Source organism: Ochlerotatus camptorhynchus, unplaced genomic scaffold (assembly GCF_037179485.1).
Source record: "Ochlerotatus camptorhynchus isolate MF236.1 unplaced genomic scaffold, CSIRO-AGI_Acam_v1.1 ptg000374l, whole genome shotgun sequence".
Taxonomy (NCBI): Eukaryota; Metazoa; Arthropoda; class Insecta; order Diptera; family Culicidae; genus Ochlerotatus; species Ochlerotatus camptorhynchus.
Window position 1 is genome coordinate 1,889,591 of NW_027040862.1, and position 19,852 is coordinate 1,909,442.

The window sequence follows — 19,852 nt, forward strand, 5'->3', positions numbered from 1 at the left end:
TCGAAGACAACAAACCAAGACGACAGAAAACTCGGTTGAGACTCAGACTATAGGAAATATTCCACTTTACAAAGTTTCTTAATTTGCAAATTTTACGGCAATAAAGGGCTGATCACAATTATAGCGGCAATCGCAAATTTTCCAATACGCTGAAATCCGTTTGACAACCCACAATGAGCACGTTGCGGCAAAAGCGGCATTGTACAAAAACGCTTTTTTTCAACATTTTGGAAAAACGCGGTGTGGTTGAGCGGCAGCCGTGAACCAAATAATCATCCAAGGTCGTAGTATGTAATCAGAATCATGCATCCGGACACATTTCGGGTACCCCTGGGGAGCTGGCCAGATTCTTCTTGAACTAACACCCACATGCGACACATCAAATTACATGATAATTCAAAAATATGATCATTGGTGGCCATAATAAGTACAGAAGACCACGTTGGCCAGATCCGTACATGTTCAAGTGAAACTTGAACCTACATCCTCATGTGACACACCTAACTATATGAGAATTCAAAAATAAGAACATTGGTGACCATATTAAGTACTCAGGACCACACTGGCCATACATGTTTCGGGTGCTCTCGGGGAGTTTCACAAATTTCCCGAAATTTTCCTGAGGCCAATGGAGCTTCTCTGGAGTTCTCGGAACTTTCCTGAAATTCTCTTCTGAACTACTCTGAAGTTCTCATCAGAACTAAAGCCCGATTCAAAGTAAATCTGGACGCATTCAAGTGATCATAACTCAAGAATTAAACAACATACACGGTTGATCAAAACGTCAAACAAAAGGGTATTTGTTCCGCTTTCAAACGATATATAACAAGTTATTACATTTCACCGTTTCGAACGAACTGTCGCACTTTACTTGTGATCGATGCCATCATGATCTGCACAGTCGCTGGTGACACTGTACCGGCGAACTTATTCCACTTTAAACGCACTTGTTGTGCATTTGTCACTTCTTTACCGCATCCTCGAAGTTTTCGCTTGACAATTGCCCAATATTTTTCGATCGGTCTGTACTCAGGGCAATTCGGAGGATTAATCTCTTTGGCGACGAAATTAACATTGTTTGCAGCATACCATTCTAGTACCTCCTTAGAGTAGTGGCAGCTGGCTAGATCCGGCCAAAACATAAAGTTGGTCTTATGTTGCCGAATGAAGGGTAAATTTCGCTTTTTCAGACACTCTTTAATATAAACCTTCAACGTCATTGTGTGAGATGTGATGAAAACCTTGGTTTTAAGGCCACAACTGCAGATTCCTTGCCAAATCATTAGTTTCCGAGCAAACTTATCAGCAAAAACAAATATATACCTGGAAGGGACATCTCCACGACCAGTTGACAGGTAAAATTTTCGTCCGGGGATTTGTTTATAATCTATTTTGACATATGTTTCGTCATACATTAAAATACAGCCATCAAATTTCGTCAAAACTCGTTCGTATAGTAATCGTACTCGCGTTTTGGCCACTAAATTTTGTTTCAGGGAGAGACTCGGATGTTTACTGGCACAAAAAAGACTTGTATCCTTCTCTTGAAAGCATGTTACGCACGGTGGAAAAGTTGGAATCGTATTTCTTTGCCAAATCACGTATGGCGACACCTGGGCTGCTTTAAACGTACCTCAACACCTTTCTCCTCAGCTCTTTGCCCCTAGTGCCACTTTTATGATAGATGCGCTGTGCTCTATCCAAACTCAGAGTATCCTTGTAACGTTTGATTACAAGACTCACCGTTGACTGTGGGATTTTTAACACTTGTGCTATTTTTGAGGCAGACCACGAAGGGTTCTCTAGATGTTTGTACACAATTAATTTTCTTTTCTCAAGTTCCATGATCCGTAATTTCGGGATGTGTCGATCAATCGAGAAAAACTTTTCACCAATTTCTTCGTCATGAAACATCAACAAATGCCTGTCAAACATTTTTTGTTCCAACCACCAGGGGCGCGGTGGTGTATCAAACCGTGCGTCCAGATTTACTTTCAATCGAGCTTTACTGTGAAGGTCTCCTCAGAACTACTTTGAAACTCTCCACAGAAATACTCTGAAGTTCTCATCAGAACTATTCTGAAGTCCTCCTCAGAATTTCTCAAAACTGCTCGTCAGAACTACTGTAGTCTTTAATTAGAAACGAATTTATTTGCTTCCGCATTCGATTCTGGCTAGCTAAACAATGTGTGTCTCGAGTGGGAGTCTGTCTTTGCCGCGCTATATTTCAGACACTGAACTGAAATATGTGAGGGGTATGAAAATGGAACACAACTCCGTAATAACTACACAGAATGTTTTCTCTTCTACAGCTCGGCCATCCTGCGGAACATTTCTCCTACTGATGCCTAGTCCCTGCGTTACAAATGGTTGTGTTATGTTTGTTTTCCAGTCAGTTATGTTATTCAAATTCATGTTCGTCCTGAAATAGATAAAAGCTAACGTTAATGCCTTGTTCCGTGCGTCTTCCAGATTTAGCCGATCAGATGATTCAAGCAGGTCCTGGAAGTATTGAACGGCATCAGGGTTAATCTTTCGGTGCTGTTGCACTCCATACAACAACTTTGATGGAATCGACCCAGTTCCACGGTTGATCGAATTATTGAGAAAATACTCAACATCGATGAGCACAGTATCCCAGGACGTCTTAAAGGACTCATTAAATTTGGCCAGTACTGGAAGCAGTGTACGATTGTACCTCTCTACTTGACCATTTGCCCGAGGGCATTCTGTTGCTACAAGAGTATGCGTAAATCCATGGGAATCCGCAAATTTCTTGAACGGCTGCGATGTAAAACAAGATCCACGCTCAGTGATAAGGATTCTTGGAGTACTGTAGTTGATGAAATATGATTTCAGATGTTTCATTACTTCTTTGGAGCTGGTTGTTTTTATTGGGTACAGTTTCAGGAACTTTGCGAATCCATCTACCACCGCCGAAATATACTTGTTCTTCCCATTCGTTGTCTCTAGCGGACCAAGATGATCTGCATGCAAATTCCAAAATGTTCGGTTTCCTTTGGCGATGTTTTGAAGTTCACCATCTTTTTTCCTTGCCTTTGGATTGAACAGGATACAGGATATACACTTCTTACAGTGGGCAGCTCCTTTTTCTAACATATTTGGAAACCAAAATGCTCGCTTGATCAATTCCATAACTGTATCCTTACCGAAATGCCCCATTGAGTCGTGGAATCGGTAAACAACAGAATCTTCCATTGCTTGAGGCACGTACAATAATGAACGGTTTTTATCCTTTCTGAACAACAAGTTATCTCGGACTTCGTATCCTTTTAGGTCTCCATTTGCTGCGGATGCTTTCAATTGGCAGATGACAGGATCTTGAATTTGAGCCACGTACAGAGAGTTCTCGAACGAATTAACTTCATTGATGTCCTTAGCTAAGTCAACTCTAGATAGAGCTGGAATTAGGGTGTAACAGCCTTTGTAAACAATGACTTCTCTCGTTGATTATAGTACGTTCAGACTACAGAGTTATAACATGTTATAGCGCTATCTTGATGGTGGTTTCTGTGTTGCAATTATTTGACAACCGTTATAGCATGTTATAACTCTCCAGTCTGGACAGCGTTTTACTCAGAATTTAAGGCACACCTACACAAACCAACATATCCATAGGGAAGGAGAAGCCTTCCTCTACTCGATGGTGGTCTCGATTTACCAGGGAGAGCCATGGCTTCCGAGAAATCATCGAGAGAAGTCATTGTTTACAAAAGCTGTTACGCCATAATTCCAGCTCTATCTAGAACTGAGTGAACGAACATCCTTGAAAGGGCGTCAATATACAGGGGGGAATCTGCTCACAGACACCTGAGAAAGTAACTCAGGGTGTGGGGATGGGAGAATTGCACTCCCGACCCACTAAACCCCAACCTGTGCGCTTGACCCTTGACCTCCCCGGAACCGCCCGAAGGCATTACTTCGTGGGAGGGGCCTGTGCGCTATAGCGCTCCTCTAGTCATACCCTAACGCTCTAGTCGAACAGTAGGCAACTGCTGCTCGGCACGCCACACTCGTTGTAGTTCCGAAGCTATGTGGGTGACCGCAGTCACCACCGCGCTCCAGATCTCGGTGGTACCACACATCCTAGGGACGATGTTATCCGAACTGGTATCCACTCCACATATCGCTAGTATAACGCTCGTTAATGGTTCGAAGCGTGGACAGGCGAACACAACGTATTCCGCCGTCTCTTCGACACCAGCGCACACGGGGCAGGTGGGAGTACTTGCATGTCCGAACCTATGCAAGTAACTCCTAAAGCAACCATGGCCTGACAGGAACTGTGTCAGGTGGAAGTTTACTTCCCCATGGCGCCTGTTGACCCAGCTTGATACGGAAGGTATTAAGCGGTAGGTCCACCTCCCCTTTATGGAGTTTTCCCACTCTGACTGCCACATCGCAATCGATACCGCGCGCGCGTTGTTGCGCACCCCTCGAATGGTCCTCGTGTCATAGCACTCCACATCCTCTTTGATGATGAGGCAGATTGGCATCATTCCTGCTATGACACAGACAGCCTCCCTCGAGATGGTGCGATATGCACTGGCCACCCTCAAGCACATTAGCCTGTGTGTACTCTCTTATTCCCGCCTGCGACAGTCAGTATCCAGTACCACAGCCCACGCAGGGCCTCCGTATCTGAGGATCGATACTACGACCCCGGCGAGGAGCCTGCGCTTACTGGCACTCACCGCCAAGCTGTTTGACAGCATGCATGATAATGCCCCCACAGCCGTAGACGTGGCAGCCGAAGCTGAGCTTATCATCGAGTATAACCCCCAAGAGTTTCAGAGAGTGCACAGATCTAATTGTGCTCTTGCCCACTGTCAACGTCGCATGCTGTACAGACATGCGATTGTTGACTACGACCACCTCCGTCTTGTGATGGGCGAGCTCCAGTTTTCTGTATCTCATTCATTCCTCCACAAGCTTAACGGAGTGAGTCGCTGTCAGCTCTACCTCTTCGAGGGATTCACCGTAGGCTACCAGCGTGACATCGTCGGCAAAACCAACGATTTTCACGCCTACTGGGAATCTTATCCTCAAAACTCCGTCATACAAAACGTTCCATAACACCGGGCCCAGGATGGAGCCTTGTGGCACTCCTGCGGTGACTCTAACGCATTTTTCGCCATCTTCTGTGTCGTACTTCAACACACGATTCTGGAAGTAGCTTTCCAGAATCTTGTACAGCCCTCCGGGGATTCAGAGTTGGTGTAGCGAGCGGGCTATCGCCCCCCAGCACGCGCTTTTGAACGCATTCTTCACGTCTAGAGTTGCCACCGCGCAGTAACGAAAGCCCCTTCCTTCCCGATGGACCACCTCTGCCGTCTAGATGACGTCACGGATGGCTTCCACCGTGGATCTGCCTTTTCGGAACCCGTACTGGCAGCTTGACAGGCCGTCTACACCTTCGGTGTAGGCCGACAGCCTGTTGAGGATGACCCTCTCAAGCAGTTTACCAGTGGTGTCCAGCAAACAAATGGGCCTGTATGCTGACGGCTCCCCAGGGAGTATTCCTCACTTCGGGAGAAGCACCAGCCTCTGCCGCTTCCACGTATCTGGGAAGATGCCTACGTCCAGACAGGTCTGAAATACCGACCTGAACATGTCTGGATTTTCCGCAACCGCCGGCCTTGTCCACCACCAGCGACTTGGCAATGGTCGGTCAGTTCACTGTTAGTCACTCTAGACACTTCTCCCTGTTCCGCGGCTGGGATACCCCGCGGCCAGGAGTCAACGTCCCTACGTTGAAACAAGATCTGCACGATTTGCGCTAGCATCGCCGGCGATCTCTCCGGGGGTGCCGCCACGCCACGGGTCTTGGACATGACCACTTTGTAGGCATCCCCCCAGGGGTTCGTGTTAGCGCTTTGGCATAAGCTGTCGAAGCACGCACGCTTGCGTCTGGCGATCTCTTTGTTGAGGGCCGCCTTAGCCACTCGAAGAGCGACGCGGCGTTGCATCCTCCTCTCGCGTGGAGGCAAGACGCCCTTAAGGATAGCAATCGACTCGCTCCACCAGTACACCGGTCTATGGCCATGCCTGGAATAGGCCCTCGTAGGCTTGGTTGTATCGCACGCCCTTGTCAGCGATGCTATCAGTTCTTCCCCCGTCAGATCAAGGGTTATTCGCTCCCGCCTCAGTGCTTCGCTGAAGACCTCTTCATCGAAGAACGACGTCCGCCAGCCTAGAGCGCAGGAGGGACTCCCTCCTGCCACTCGCCTCTCACCTTGCCCCACACTGTAGCGAATCGCCATCGACCCTCCAGTGTAGGTTGTCCTCCAAACACGGGCTGCAGTACGTCACATCAATGACGAATTCTGCACCATTCCTTTTGTAGGAACTGACCGAACCGGTGTTGGATAGTACAACGTCCAGTTTGGCCATTGCCTCCAGTAGGATGCATCCTCTCTGGTTGGTGTGGTGGCTGCCCCACTCCACCGCCCATGCGTTAATGTCGCCCGCAATGACCACCGGTCTTAGGCCGACAAGTACCGTAGTGAGTCTGTCCACCATCTGCGAGAACTGCTTGATGGACCACCTGGGCCGAGCATAACAGCTACTTAGATATACTCCATTGACCCTGGCGATCACGAATCCCTCGCTCGAGTTGGACGAGACCACCTCATGAACGGGGAAGCTCCCCATCGTGCATATCGTGGCCATCCCCAACGCGTCCGTGACCCAATTCCCCTTGCCGGATGGGACCGGGTACGGGTCGGAGATGATTGCGACATCCACTCCCCATTCCGCTGCCGATTGCCACAGCAGTTGCTGGGCGGCATCAAATTCGTTTGAAGCTTTAGTCTTTTAGCGGTAGATGGCGAGATTGTGTCTGTCGCTAACCGTATGGAAGTGATCAGTCTTCTTAATACGTTGTCTTCGCTAGAATTCAAGAAATTTGTAAATCTGGTTTGTTGTTGTTTTCTGTAATCTCTGAGATCTTAATTTTTTCGATGCTTTTTTTTCAAGATCTCGGACGTCATGAACTGAGACAAATTTGCAAGATCCTCAATCCTTATGACTCGTAAAGCAAATCCGGAATTAAGAAACAATTTCGAGATCTCGGAAGAATAAAAAAAGATCATGAACTTTATAAAACTTTCAAAATTTTTGGGCTTAGTAAAATCACAGACAAACAGACTTAGAAATTTGTTTTTCAATAAATATCGTCAAGCGTATTTTGCATGCACACTAGCATCCTCTATCATGCACATTCCAAAGAATTGTTTTGCAACCGGAGCATCCCTCGTTCATGCAATTTTTTGCGCTAGTTGATTTTCCCTCGTTCTATCAACGCGTTAGCTGTGTTGAATAAAAACAAAACAGATGGAAGTCAGTGATGTCGGTTTTACGAAATTTTCCGTGCCGGCGCCGGTGGTGTAGTGGTAAGCGTGACTGCTTTCTCACCCTAATGGGTTCAATCCCAGTCGAGGTTGGTGGGATTTTTCTGAGGCATAAAAATCTCTGGTCACGTCTTACTTCGGAAGGGAAGTAAAGCCGTTGGTCCCGGCCCATGTGGAAGCTGCCTTCCTGCACATTCGATTGCCGTCAATGAATGGCAATGGATGTCCGTCGGTGATTGGCACTAGATTGCGGAACAGAGACCGACGTTAAATAAAAGAAAGAAGAATAAGAAGGAGAAGAAGAAGAAAAAGAAGAAATTTTCCGTAGATCTACAGAATTGATTGCATTTTTCAAAAATACAGATCCGTAGGAGAAATTCACAGAATCTCAGTCTTTTTTAGGGATTTTTCGGATTAATATGTGGTATAGTAATGACCCGATTTTGTCGGCCGCTCTATCTTTAAATAATTTAATAAAATCGTAATTCAAAATAATTCTCAAGCATCTTCAAGATGGGTGTTTAATGTATACTTTGGTGCAATAAGACTACTGAAAAAGCGGATGGATTTCGTAGAACAATAGAAAAGATTTTCAAAAAGGGGGCTAGCAAATCGAGTCATTACTGTATAAGTCTCCAGTGGGATGCCTTGGTCCCTTATCATTCTCAAGAGCTGACATCTACTTAATTGACCTGCCAAAAGAACTGACATCACTTATAAATTCGAAATATAGTGGCTTGTTTAACAGTTCAGTGGCGCCACCATGACAAATGGGAACACATTCCCAACTAAAACCTTATTTACGAAGAATGTAATTGTGATAATTATATTTGTTTGTCTGTGGTAAAATATCAAACATCGATTTCCGGTCCCTACACGTCACTCTGATTCCAAAAATACCCATATTTTGGGGTATTTGACATTGTTTTCCTGGTTTTTTATAACCGGATGCCGCCATCTTGGATTTCCAGTTCCTACACGTCACCCTGATTCCAAAAATACCCATATTGTGGGGTATTTCACAGTTTTTCCTAGATTCCCAAAATCGCAAAAAAAAACTCGTTATTTGGAATTTACTTCGTAAAATGAGGGACGTAAATTGAATACTGCGTGAAAAAAGACTTCGTAAACGGCGGTATCAGTATATTAATAAAAATAGTTGAAAAGTTAAAAAAATCCCAAACTTTAAAAAAGTTGCAGATCTTAGACTTAGAAATGAGGATGATCCTAGACATAGAATTATATTTTTTTAAGAATCTAGGACCTCAATAATTTCAATTTTCATATCCTGAAATTCCGAAAAAAAAGTCTCTGATTCGGACAGTCACTTCAAAATATTAAAATAAAAAGTGATTTCTAAGAGTCACTGAGTCAGTGAGAGGGTGAGTAAGTGAGGGATAATTGATAAAATCGCCGATTGCGATTCTGAGGACGCGAAGCTGACTGATTTTAAGTACCAATCACATACTTTGCAACCTCTTCTTGTATGTTACAAATACAAAATATTATCATAACATGATTTCATAATTAAAAAAAAAAAACATTTGTTTAAATCTTGCAAACGAGTATTTACCACCTTCTGATTAAACCCACGCTCTTTTCAAAACAGAGCCACCCAATTCGTGAAACATCTGTTCAGTGACGAAAACAAAGGTCTCAACCTCCAGGCCAGAGGTGTTGCCTTCAATTGCATAGGGAAAAAAAAGATCACACAATCACTGCATCAGCACAATCCTATAATGAGAGCAACCACCGCGCGCCACCGTCGAGCATAAGTCAACGATCCGAATCACTTTGTATCGCGCGTCGTTTCATTTGGCGTTTGCCCTGGTCCTCATAGGCCACCACCATCATCATCATCATCATCGTCGTCACCGTCGTCACGGGGCACTACACTTCATTTATATGAGAGTTTGTTTGAATCACCTCCGACAATTGCTCGTGCCGCGCTCGAAGCGTAATTATGAGAAAACAAAAATCTCATCAAGTTTGTTCACGCGACTCGACGGCCGTCACCTTTGGCCACGGTACGACGGCGGTGGTGGCGTCCAGTTCACATCTGGCACACGTGTATGTGTGTGTGTGTGTCGATTTTTCAATCCAGCCATAAATAATGCATAACGCGAACGTGAAATGAAGCAAATTGTGAGTGACCCAGTTTGGGACCTCAGCTGACCGCACACCAGATCGTATCGCTTTAAATTGCTAGGATTTCTTTCGAACAAAAAAAAAATGCCCCGCCGCCGAAGCCGTGCCTTATTAATCACTCCCCGAAAGTCAACTCCAGCAACGAGTCAGTCATCTATCACCATTTACTGCTGCTGAGTGCAACACCTGGGTCGAATTTCGCTCGTCGAAAACAGAAAAATAACAACCAACACCTGACACAATAGTGTTCACCCTTTTTGCCTAGGTGGAGATCCCTCCCCGGGGAAAGACAATAGACTCTATGCTGTATGTGTGTGTATTCCATTTCCGCGTGTCGCGTTGCTTTCCGGTTTGTTTTGAACGCGCGCGCTGCCACCACTCCAGAGAGAAGGCCGGCAGGTAGATGAAGCAGAAAGCAAATAAATCATCATCCTCACGACGAACCGAAGACCGACGAACCGAACCAACAAGCGAGCAAACGAGTCTGCCAACGATGAATGTCCATTGTGCTTTGTCACTTGGCACACACACACACACACAGCACCGCTGTGAGTCCCTTTTGTCCGGGTGCTCTCTCTCTGTTGTATCACTAGAATGAATGTGCGGGTGTGATGTGCTTGAACCTTGTCCCAATTTTGGGTCCCAACCAACGGCTCTGCAACCGGAAATGGCACCTCACTCATGTCCATTCCGGCAGAATTGATGGAATCGATCGGTGGGCGCTATTGGTGGTGCTAATTAAAAGTCCATGCTTAATCGAACTAATCGACACTATCTATCATTTTAAAGTAGACTTCGTGGACTGCTGCGGGAATATGGCTTCGTTGTTCACAAAACTAGCTTATCAGCAAATGTCAGAATGCGGATTCAAGCACGGATATTTTAATTCGAAGACGCGTTTGCTAAATGATTGCTGAACGATTGAAATATTTCCCAAGCAAGTGACTGCACGAGAACTCGAAACTGATAACAGTAGAATGAAATAGGCGAGAAACTAGAAGAATGCAAAACACATGCTCTGTCGGGTGCAAACCCGATTGATTGTGTTAAAAGGATAAGATCTAGAATCAGTGAGTGAGTCGATTTATTTACTTTATGATAAGAATGTGTTACTTCTACGTTTATCTCACTGAATCGTTGCAAACGGATGCACTTAACAGCGATTCATCTTGGAAAGAACTGATTCTTCGTTTATCGAAAAAATGCAATGATGTTAAGCGAAAAAACAAAAGAAATCATTTCTAATGCCGTATACTTGTGAGCGATTTTTGCTTATATCTGCCTCGGATTTAACTTATTCATGAAGGGAATTCAAAATTTGAATTTTTTGTAACTATTTTATGCTGATATCAAGGGGTTGATCACTCCGCACAGTGTGCCAAACATAAGCTTGGGCACACCTGGGCACAGTCATTGGCACTGGTTGGCAGCCATGGTTACAATTTATCACATATTTAAAATTGATATAATCATTTTTTCTTCAAAACACAACCGTGAATCTCCACCAAGTCTCGCCGTTGCTTTTGCTTTCCTTCAAAGCGCATGGACTCCATCTTACATTGGTTCATCGTGTTCGGATTTGAGACATTCGCCCGTGACCGAAATGGGCGTCACACCACCGGACGCTGTCGCGGCCGCTGCCGACATTGGGTTACCAGGTGCCGGTGCCATGCCCATGCCCATGTTTTCGATGTTCTCGTTGCTCCACGCACCGTTCATCGTCTTGGACGAGGAGAAGCACAGCTTCATAATTGACGAGAATTTTGTGCCTTTGTGATCGATAGCGCTGTGGTTGCACTTCATGATGGCGATCACCGCCAGGGCTACGCTCGAGAACTCAACCAATCCGGAGGAAGAACGTTCCGATTTCAGCGGGAACATTCGCACATGCGTGGTGGTGAATGCAGTCAGCAGCAGATCCTCGGACATACCGGGAAGGGTATTGAAGAAGTGGAGTCGCTGTAGTTCTTGATGCTGATAGAATTGTCCGGCAGGGTGGACTCTGACAAGTAGTCCTGCTTGGAAAATGCAATATGAATTTTGCTACCATCAGTTCCGATTGGAATGTTGTTCAAGTGCTATATACTCTTTGGTCTTCAGGAGCTTTATCCTGACAGGCAGAACAAATTGAGCAGCTTCTCGGTGATGGCTGTGTTGTTATCGAGTCCGTAGACCATCATCACTTCGCTCTTTTTCTGTACCGGTTGACTGAAGTTAGCTGGTCCGTTTCGGGTCAGCGGTGCTTCCTTCATCAGTCCGACGTGTGTTGGTTTGGTTTTGGTCGGTGTTGGTTTCCATTTTTCCGACGGATGAACCTCGGGCGGTGAAAAATTCGGTGCAAATCCGTTTCCTCCACCGGCTCCCAGAATAGCTGGTTTAGGACCATGGTTGACTAATGATTGATGGTCGTTGAACGGGGTAGGCCTTCTGCCGAAGATGGTAGGATCGTGTGGCAACGAGGCCCGTTGCAGGCATCCTTGGAGACGGCTGCTTCCAATGTGTAGTCCCAACTGGAGTCCGTTTCGTTTTTGTAAACATTGAGTTTTTCTGGCTTGGCATAGTCGATCTTCTGTGTGCAGCAAACGGAGTAGGTGTCACAGCCGTCTGTCGACAGCAGCAGACCACTCTCAATGTGTGTCACGCGATCGTCTGTTTATTCGGCAGCAACCATTGTGTGGTCCTCCTCATTGTTCTTCATCAGCAGTTCTTTCAGTCGATGCGTCGTCGACTTTGGAAAGCAACCGTTTTGTGATGAGTGTGTGAGTGATGCGTCCATTGCTGCAATGGAAGCGCTCTGACCCTCGTTGGATCTGCCATACAATGAAATCACTGGAAGAGGCTCCCGTTCTGGTGGAGGAGGCTTATTGGATAGCGGAAGATAAAATGTTTATTGTATAGTGAACAAGAATTCTCGGCTCTGTAAAGTTAATTCGGTTTAGCCTTATCAAATAAATTGATAAACACAGAACCGACAATCTAGGTGTTGCTATCACCGATTAAACCTGACGACGACAACGACTACAACTGTCACGTCAGGATTATCTATACACTTCTTAGAGATTCCTTGGCCCGGGTATATTGTGCCTATAAGAAATAGTCAACACTAAATCGTGTAAAATCAGCGTGTCGACTACCTGAAAAACAAAACCTGGAAAATCATGGAATATCAGGTAATTCATTTTTGAACCTGGAACAAGCAGGGTATTTAATTCAAATTCAGGGATATATTTATTTTCTTAACGTAGGACTTCGTCTGTGATTTCTATATGGAGGTACACTTTGTGAAAACCGAAAATGGAATATGTAACGAAATTATGAAAGATTTTGTACGTTAATAACTCAGCTGCCCCTGGACCAATTTCAATAAATTTATCACCAATCGATCAGAAATATTTCCACGCATCTGTTCAATTTACGACTTTATCATTTTTCAGAATGTCTCTATTGAAAATTACAACTGTTGCTATGATAGTTAAAATTATCACCGACTTCCTGCGATTTCCCTAACACAGATTTCAAAGTGGAATTCCATCTGGTCTCACCAAACGGCGTTTATTTAATCACTGCGGGGGCTGTGGTGGTGTTCTCCAGTACACAACGAAAGGCTCACTGCAAGAAGCTAGCTATCAAGGCTGCCCTCAACCGCTGATCGTATTCAGTTCCAATCACCGTTTGTGGTCAGCAGCAGTGCTTTCGTGTGGCACTGAACATTGTTCTCTAGTACACAACGAAAGGCTGCCTGCAAGCAGCGAGCTGCAGCCCACATGAGCATCCATAGAAGGAGGAAGAAGCCGCACCGCTATTGATCGGAATCAGTAGCTCTTCGTTAGTCGCTGTGGACCATCTAATCCAAGCGCGTTACCCTCATTCCAAACAACATACAGCTCACCAGCCTCATCTGTGTTTAACACCTCAATAGCTCAGCATTACTCAACCGTCACGACAAAACAATTCTTTTCAGGACCACCATAAATTTGTAAAATAGTATTTTTTGGACATTTGTCAATCAGATGCCATCATTGCGTTCAACTCCATAGGGCTGTCCCTTGTAGATTTTTTCCTTGATTTGCTTTTCGTCGATCTTGTTTTCCGTACTGAGTATCAATGCTACCGACGCCAGGAAGGCAGCTCCCACACCTGGACCCTACCTATCGACCTATCAAACTCATAGACCGGGGGACCAACGGCTTTACTTCCCTTTGGAAGGAAGGCGTGATCAGAGTTTTCATGCCTCAGAACATCCCGGCGGCGCCGACTGGGATTGCACCCAAGCCTTTTGGGGTGAGAGGCAATCACGCTTACCACTACACCACCGGCACCACTGAAATACTTATTAATAAGTATGACTGTCATCGCTTGTTTCAAAAAAACTTAATTAATCGGTGTAGTTTGAGGGTGGTTCTTCATTTCAAGTTGCGTCAATTAGAGTTGCGTCTCTTCATAGATGTGTCACCCATAATCTTCAAAAAATGTACCCCCTGATTTTCAATGTCGATTTTTTAGAACAGAGCTAAGTATACCCTTTGGGTTACCCCCAAGGAACAGGATGAGTGAAATAAATAAGGCTGTGTCATTTCGCCGAATAGGTCATTTCGCCGTACAATTCCAATGAACTGCTCATGTTCAAAAGAAGGAAGCATTCCTGCCTCATAGCGGTCGTACGAGAAAATGGAAGAGTTGCCAGTCTTCTTGATATGTTGTCTTCGAATTTGTTCAAATTTCTGAACAATTCGAAGTTGACGAACTTGTATAGAGTTTTTTGACGTTTAATCGTCTTTATCTATCTACAGGGTGTCCACTCAACAACTTAAGCAGAAGTCCCAGAAATTTTAGCCCAGACTATTGGATTGGTTTTAAAATCTACCAGCGTGAGTTTAAACAAATTCAGGACAGTTCCATGGTGTGCTGAAATAGAATCGAGGACCCTTAAGATGTTGTGAGAGATTCAGTACAGTGACCTTCAGAAAATTTATGAAAACTTCAGACATATTTCAGGAACTTCTCAAAAATCCAGAGAATTCAAGGGAAGTTTAAAGGTGGTCACGAGAATTCAATTTATTTTAAAGCAAAACCGGGATCTTCATTCGAATTGAGAGCTTTAGGGAAGCTCCGAGAACATCACGATCATAGAATTAAAGGGCAGTTAAAAAAATTTCAAGGAAATTGCAGAAACCTTAAAGAAGTTTCTAGAAAATTTCCGGGAGTTTCCGGAAACTTCGGTTTGCTCAGAGAAAATTTTTGGAACGCAATACAAATTATATGAACAACCGAAAAATGTGAGAGTATTACAATGGTGCTATATCATGGGGATTTCAAGATCTGAAAAATGTCGAAAATTTAGCTAAGTTGATTAGAGAACATCAACGAAGTTCCATTAATTAAAAAAATGCGTGATATTCAGGGCGGTCTAGAAAATTTTAAGGGTATTGAGAAAAACATCAGGAAACTCTAGACTATTGAAGAAGATATGAATTAGTTTCAAAATGCGACAAATCTTGAGAACTTCAGTGAAAATCATAGAACTATACTAATTATTTTGCTGCGGGAGCTTAAACAATTCCTGAAATTTCAGAACAACTTCGAAAACTTCACAGAAATACAGAGATTTTCAGAAACATTTCGAAAACTTCATAAAAGTTTATGGAACTGATGGGAAGATCCGAGAACTTCAGGAACTTTTAAGGACATTTCGGGAGCATTTAAAATAAGTTTAGTAAAGCTCGAAAAAACAAGAGGAACTTCAGGGGAGTTCAGTTCCATTAGTTTTACTAAATCAGCGGAAAATTTCAAGAAATTCCCAGATTTTTAGAGAACCTTAGAGATTATTGAGGTTTGCACATAAGTCCAGAAGTTCACGGAAGCTTAAACATTTTTAGAACAGTTCAATTTAATTCAGGGTAGTACAACAAGCTTCATGAGAAATGCAAACACTTTAGAGAAGTTTCGAGAACTTAAAGAAAGATATTGATCTCGCTAAAAAGCTAAAAAAAAAACTTCAAGGAAGAACAGATATCCTCAGCAAGAGATATTCCAGAGCAGTGAAATTATATAAGTTTTCAAAAAGTTTCGAGAAATTCAGTGAATTAATAATTTTGTCAAGCTTCTGCATTCATTTTCCATCAGATGTCACTGCTGTTGTTGGCGGTGACATCTATCGGAAACTACACTTTATCTGTTTTCCGTTAATTGATCACAGAGGACAGTGCAGTGCAAAACATGTTGCATACCTCTATAAATGCATTTACATTAACATCCGAAGTCCCTCATTTTTTACACATTCTGCACACAAAATAGCTCACCCCCGCAAGATTTCCCACCGATTTCTATGAATTGGGGTGGGGCAGAAAGTATGTTTTGCATTGCAGTGACAGGTACTCTATTTTGTAGTCTGTGAGAGGGAAATCACAAATAGAGTGCCATCAAAATACATGGAATTTTCTCTCTCAAATTTGAATTTTTGGCTCTCTGTACTCTGTAGTAAAGCAGGTAAAACTGTTAGGGGAAAAAAACAAATTTTATTTAATTGGTGCTTGTTTAACAATAATTTCCGGGAAAAAACTGAACGACAAATTTATTTAGGTTGTCGTTCACTTTTTTTGACCTGAACCACCTCCTACCAGTGGAACAGCGTCATCTCTGTGGAAAATGACCGAACGATATGATTAATGGTTAACACTTAAGAGAAGATTCATGATCGTTAGGAAAATTGTGGAAACTCTAGGAAGTCCGAGAAAATTTAGAGAAGTTAAAAACAATGATGCGAAGTATTGTGAGCCTCAGGCTAGTTTTTAAAACTACAAAAGAACATCAACGCAGTATCATTAACTTCAGGAATATTTTGGGAACTTTCAAGTTGTTCTGAAGACCTCATAATAGTCCATTACATATGCAACGGAGATTTCTCATGAAAATTCGCTTGGAGTTCTCTTCATCATTCGCTCGTATTCTCCCGAAACTCTCATGGAATTATTGCAGAAATTCACTTGGACCGTTTCTCTGAATTCTCTAAAAAGTATCACAAGAATGCGGTTAGAATACTTCGCGCAACTATCCTCCGAATGCAATTTTCTTTTAATTTTCCTAGGAATTGCCTTAAAATTTTCCTCAGTAAGAAATCCTATGGAAAAATTCTCCGAATTTTCATTGAATTCATTAAATATTTCTTTTTTAATCTCACTCCTTCCCTTGGATTTCTACTCACATTGAAAGTCTCCCAAGAATTCATTTTCATTTCTCCTCACAAATTCCTAAGATTTCTCTCCTTAATTTGTTTGGCAATCTCTGCTGGAATTATTTTCCGAATTTCTTTGAAGATCTCCTGGAGTTATTCTCCTATTAGCATCCCCTAAGTATTCATCAAAAAAATTACGTGGACTTATGCTCCGATTTCAAATGTGTGAATGAAAATAACGAGGAATATTGAATGTTTTTATTTTAAAATGCACTTTTTTTTCTTGGAATAACTTTTTTTTTAATTTTCTGGGTAATTATTAGATTTTTTGAAACTTCCAGGTATTTTCAGGACAAATAAAATTCCCTGAGAATTCCTGGTTTTTACAGGTAGTATACATTTGGAGGTTTAGTCATAAAATTTCTATTGCATCTTTCGCTTTTAAGACTCCTATCGAAAGAGAATGACTAATTTTTTTTTCCCTTAAGTCACTTTTTAGTCATTAATTTACAACTCACAAGTCACTATTTGGTCATTTATTTCTTCAACATGGTCACTGAAATCATTATTTTTGACAGCATTACCAGCCCTGAGATTCTAAAGAAAAACTACAAGGGACAGCCCTATGGGGTTGTACGCAATGGTGACGTAGGACTACGTGGTCTTATATAATAAATGGAGCAGGAGCTTGTGTTTTGTGTAGGAATAGGAGCGGGGGTTCTCTCTGTTTATACTCTTTAGTATGACTATGATTGTCCTGAAAAGAACCTTTTGATATGAATTTTAGATGGGACATGTTCAGAAACTTAACTCTTTTGGAAAATGTTGGTGGCCCTGAAAAGGGCCGATGGTAGTACAGGCTTAAACCTTCGGATCAATGATTGGACACTCGCAAGAGTCTCAGCCTATCTGCTGCTGGACAGGGGTTGTACTGGTGTCTGTGACAGGTTGGAAGGCCGCAGCGAGGGAAACCTCAACCTTGCTACGATTAATGGGCACTTGGAAGAGTCTCGGCCCGGCTACTGCTGGACACGGGTGTCCCGGTGGTGCGAAAGGCGCATCGAAGGATACCTAAATTTCCCTACGAGAAATGGGCACTCAGAAGAGTCTCGGCCCGGTTGCTTCAGGATTAGAAGCTTGGTCGCTACCGTTTTGCTGGTTCCTTTTGCTGATCGATGGTTCTACTTCAACACAGGGGTAGTTGCTTTGTTGGTTATGTGACTAGATGAGTGAAAATGAAAAATTCATCAGAGATTTTCGAAAATGTCATTGAGCTTTAGTGTTTACCTATGGTTACTTGATGATTGAATAAAAATAAGAATCTGTCATGATTACCTGAGTTTTGTCAAAAAACGTAAATATTTATGCTGTATGCAGCAAAGAATAGGCAGTCCTGCAGTTTTGTGTCAACCATATGATATGATCACCATAAATAGGGGAAATGTTGGCTTCGGCAAAACCTTAACCTATTATCGTAAGTGGGTAAACAAAGTCCTAGAGCAAATACAATGTATCCACATACCAAAATTGAGCTCTCAAGGACGCTGTTTACCCCCTGAAGATAATAGGTTAAGGTATTGCCGAAGCCAACATTTCCCCTACTTCTTTCTACGGCTACTGCTGGACACGGGTTGATCCGGTAGTTGGAAAGGCAGCGAAATGGGCACTCAGAGAGTCGGCCCAGTTGCTTCAGGATTAGAAGCTTGGTAGCTACCATTTTTCTGGTTCCAGGAATTTCATTCATGCCAAGTTTAGTAGAAATCCCAAACTATCTCTTTTGAAATTAGTTATTGACCCTGAAAAGGGCCTTTTCAGATAGGGAAAATGAACGAAGCTTCACCTCCGAAACCATACAGGGTGCGTCCTCACGCTTCAGAGCGTACACTACGTACATTGCGGTAACGGTCTTCCGTTTGGCGTTTTCAGAGTAGGTAACAGCGTCACGAATGGCGTTTTCTAGCAACACTTTTAGCACACCTCGGGTTTCCTCGTAGATCAGACCGGAGATACGCATTATCACGACGAGCCTGACGGCGGTCTTGGAAATACCCTGCAAGTTATCATGCAACACCTTACGATGACGCTTGGCTCCTCCTTCGCCCTTTGCTTTCGGGAACGGTTGGCAGGAAATGGATGCGAAAAACTTTCCATATAACTCTAGAGAGCGAGCTCCATACATACTGACCTGCTTGACGGTCTAACAAAGAATAATGCTTATTTTGACCATGAAAACCTCTTTTATACCTACTGCAAGGCTAAATTCATTTTGCAAGTTGTTGCATTTTTGTTCTTTCATCGTTTTGATTGGTTGAACATTACAAAAGTATTAGCGAATTCGTTTATTATCGGGGTTGGAACCAGTTCCAACCCAGTGCGAAACCGAACTTTTTGTCAGTGCGAACCTCAACCTGAGCTAGGTTTTAAAAACAAACGAGCAAACTGACGTTTGTCAGAAAACAAGCAGACCCAATCTTGATACCCAATCCAGGTTGGAACTGAATAATAAACGAATTCGCTATATATTATAAAATAGAGGAGAAAGCGGTTGAAATTTTTATTTCATCGTAACTGCACCTTAACTAAGAACAATGGCTCGTACCAAGCAGACCGCTCATAAGTCAACCGGAGGAAAGATCTGCGCTGCTCGGCCGTTGCAGGAATCCAACATCTGGTCTGGCCATCTGGTCGATCTGTTCGAAGATACCAACCTGTGCGCCATACACTTCAAGCGTGTTATAATTATGCCAAAGGACATTCAACTGGCTCGTCGTAATCGTGGTGAACGCTCTTAATTTCTCCGTCGAAATCTAACTAAACTGGCCATTTTCAGAGCCATTAAAAGATTCCAAAAGAGAGTTGGGAAGGACATTTCTGCTGCTTTCATTGATCGCATCACAGTGAATTCTGATATTAGAATTTTCAACCAGCAAGTTCCCTAGAACCAAAAGCGGTGCGATGCTAGTTTTCATTGCTGTGACGACGACTGTAAGGGCTTACCTATTTCACACTAAAGGGTGATACGGTCAAAATTTGGTCAAGGGAAAACGCGTGTAAATCGGTGAAATCGTTTATTTAAAAAATCAAATTAAATTTCTTTTTCAAGTTCAATTAGTATAAAATTCAGGAAAAATATTCAGTTAGGCTTCCGCTTTTCCAAATC

At 43.2% G+C, this 19,852-nt stretch overlaps 1 protein-coding gene across 1 annotated transcript in view; it reads left to right on the top strand.

Moving 5' to 3' along the window:
• Kul (Kuzbanian-like) overlaps positions 1-19,852 on the top strand; it is a 692,619-nt gene that overhangs the window by 20,009 nt on the left and 652,758 nt on the right. The window lies entirely within an intron of this gene.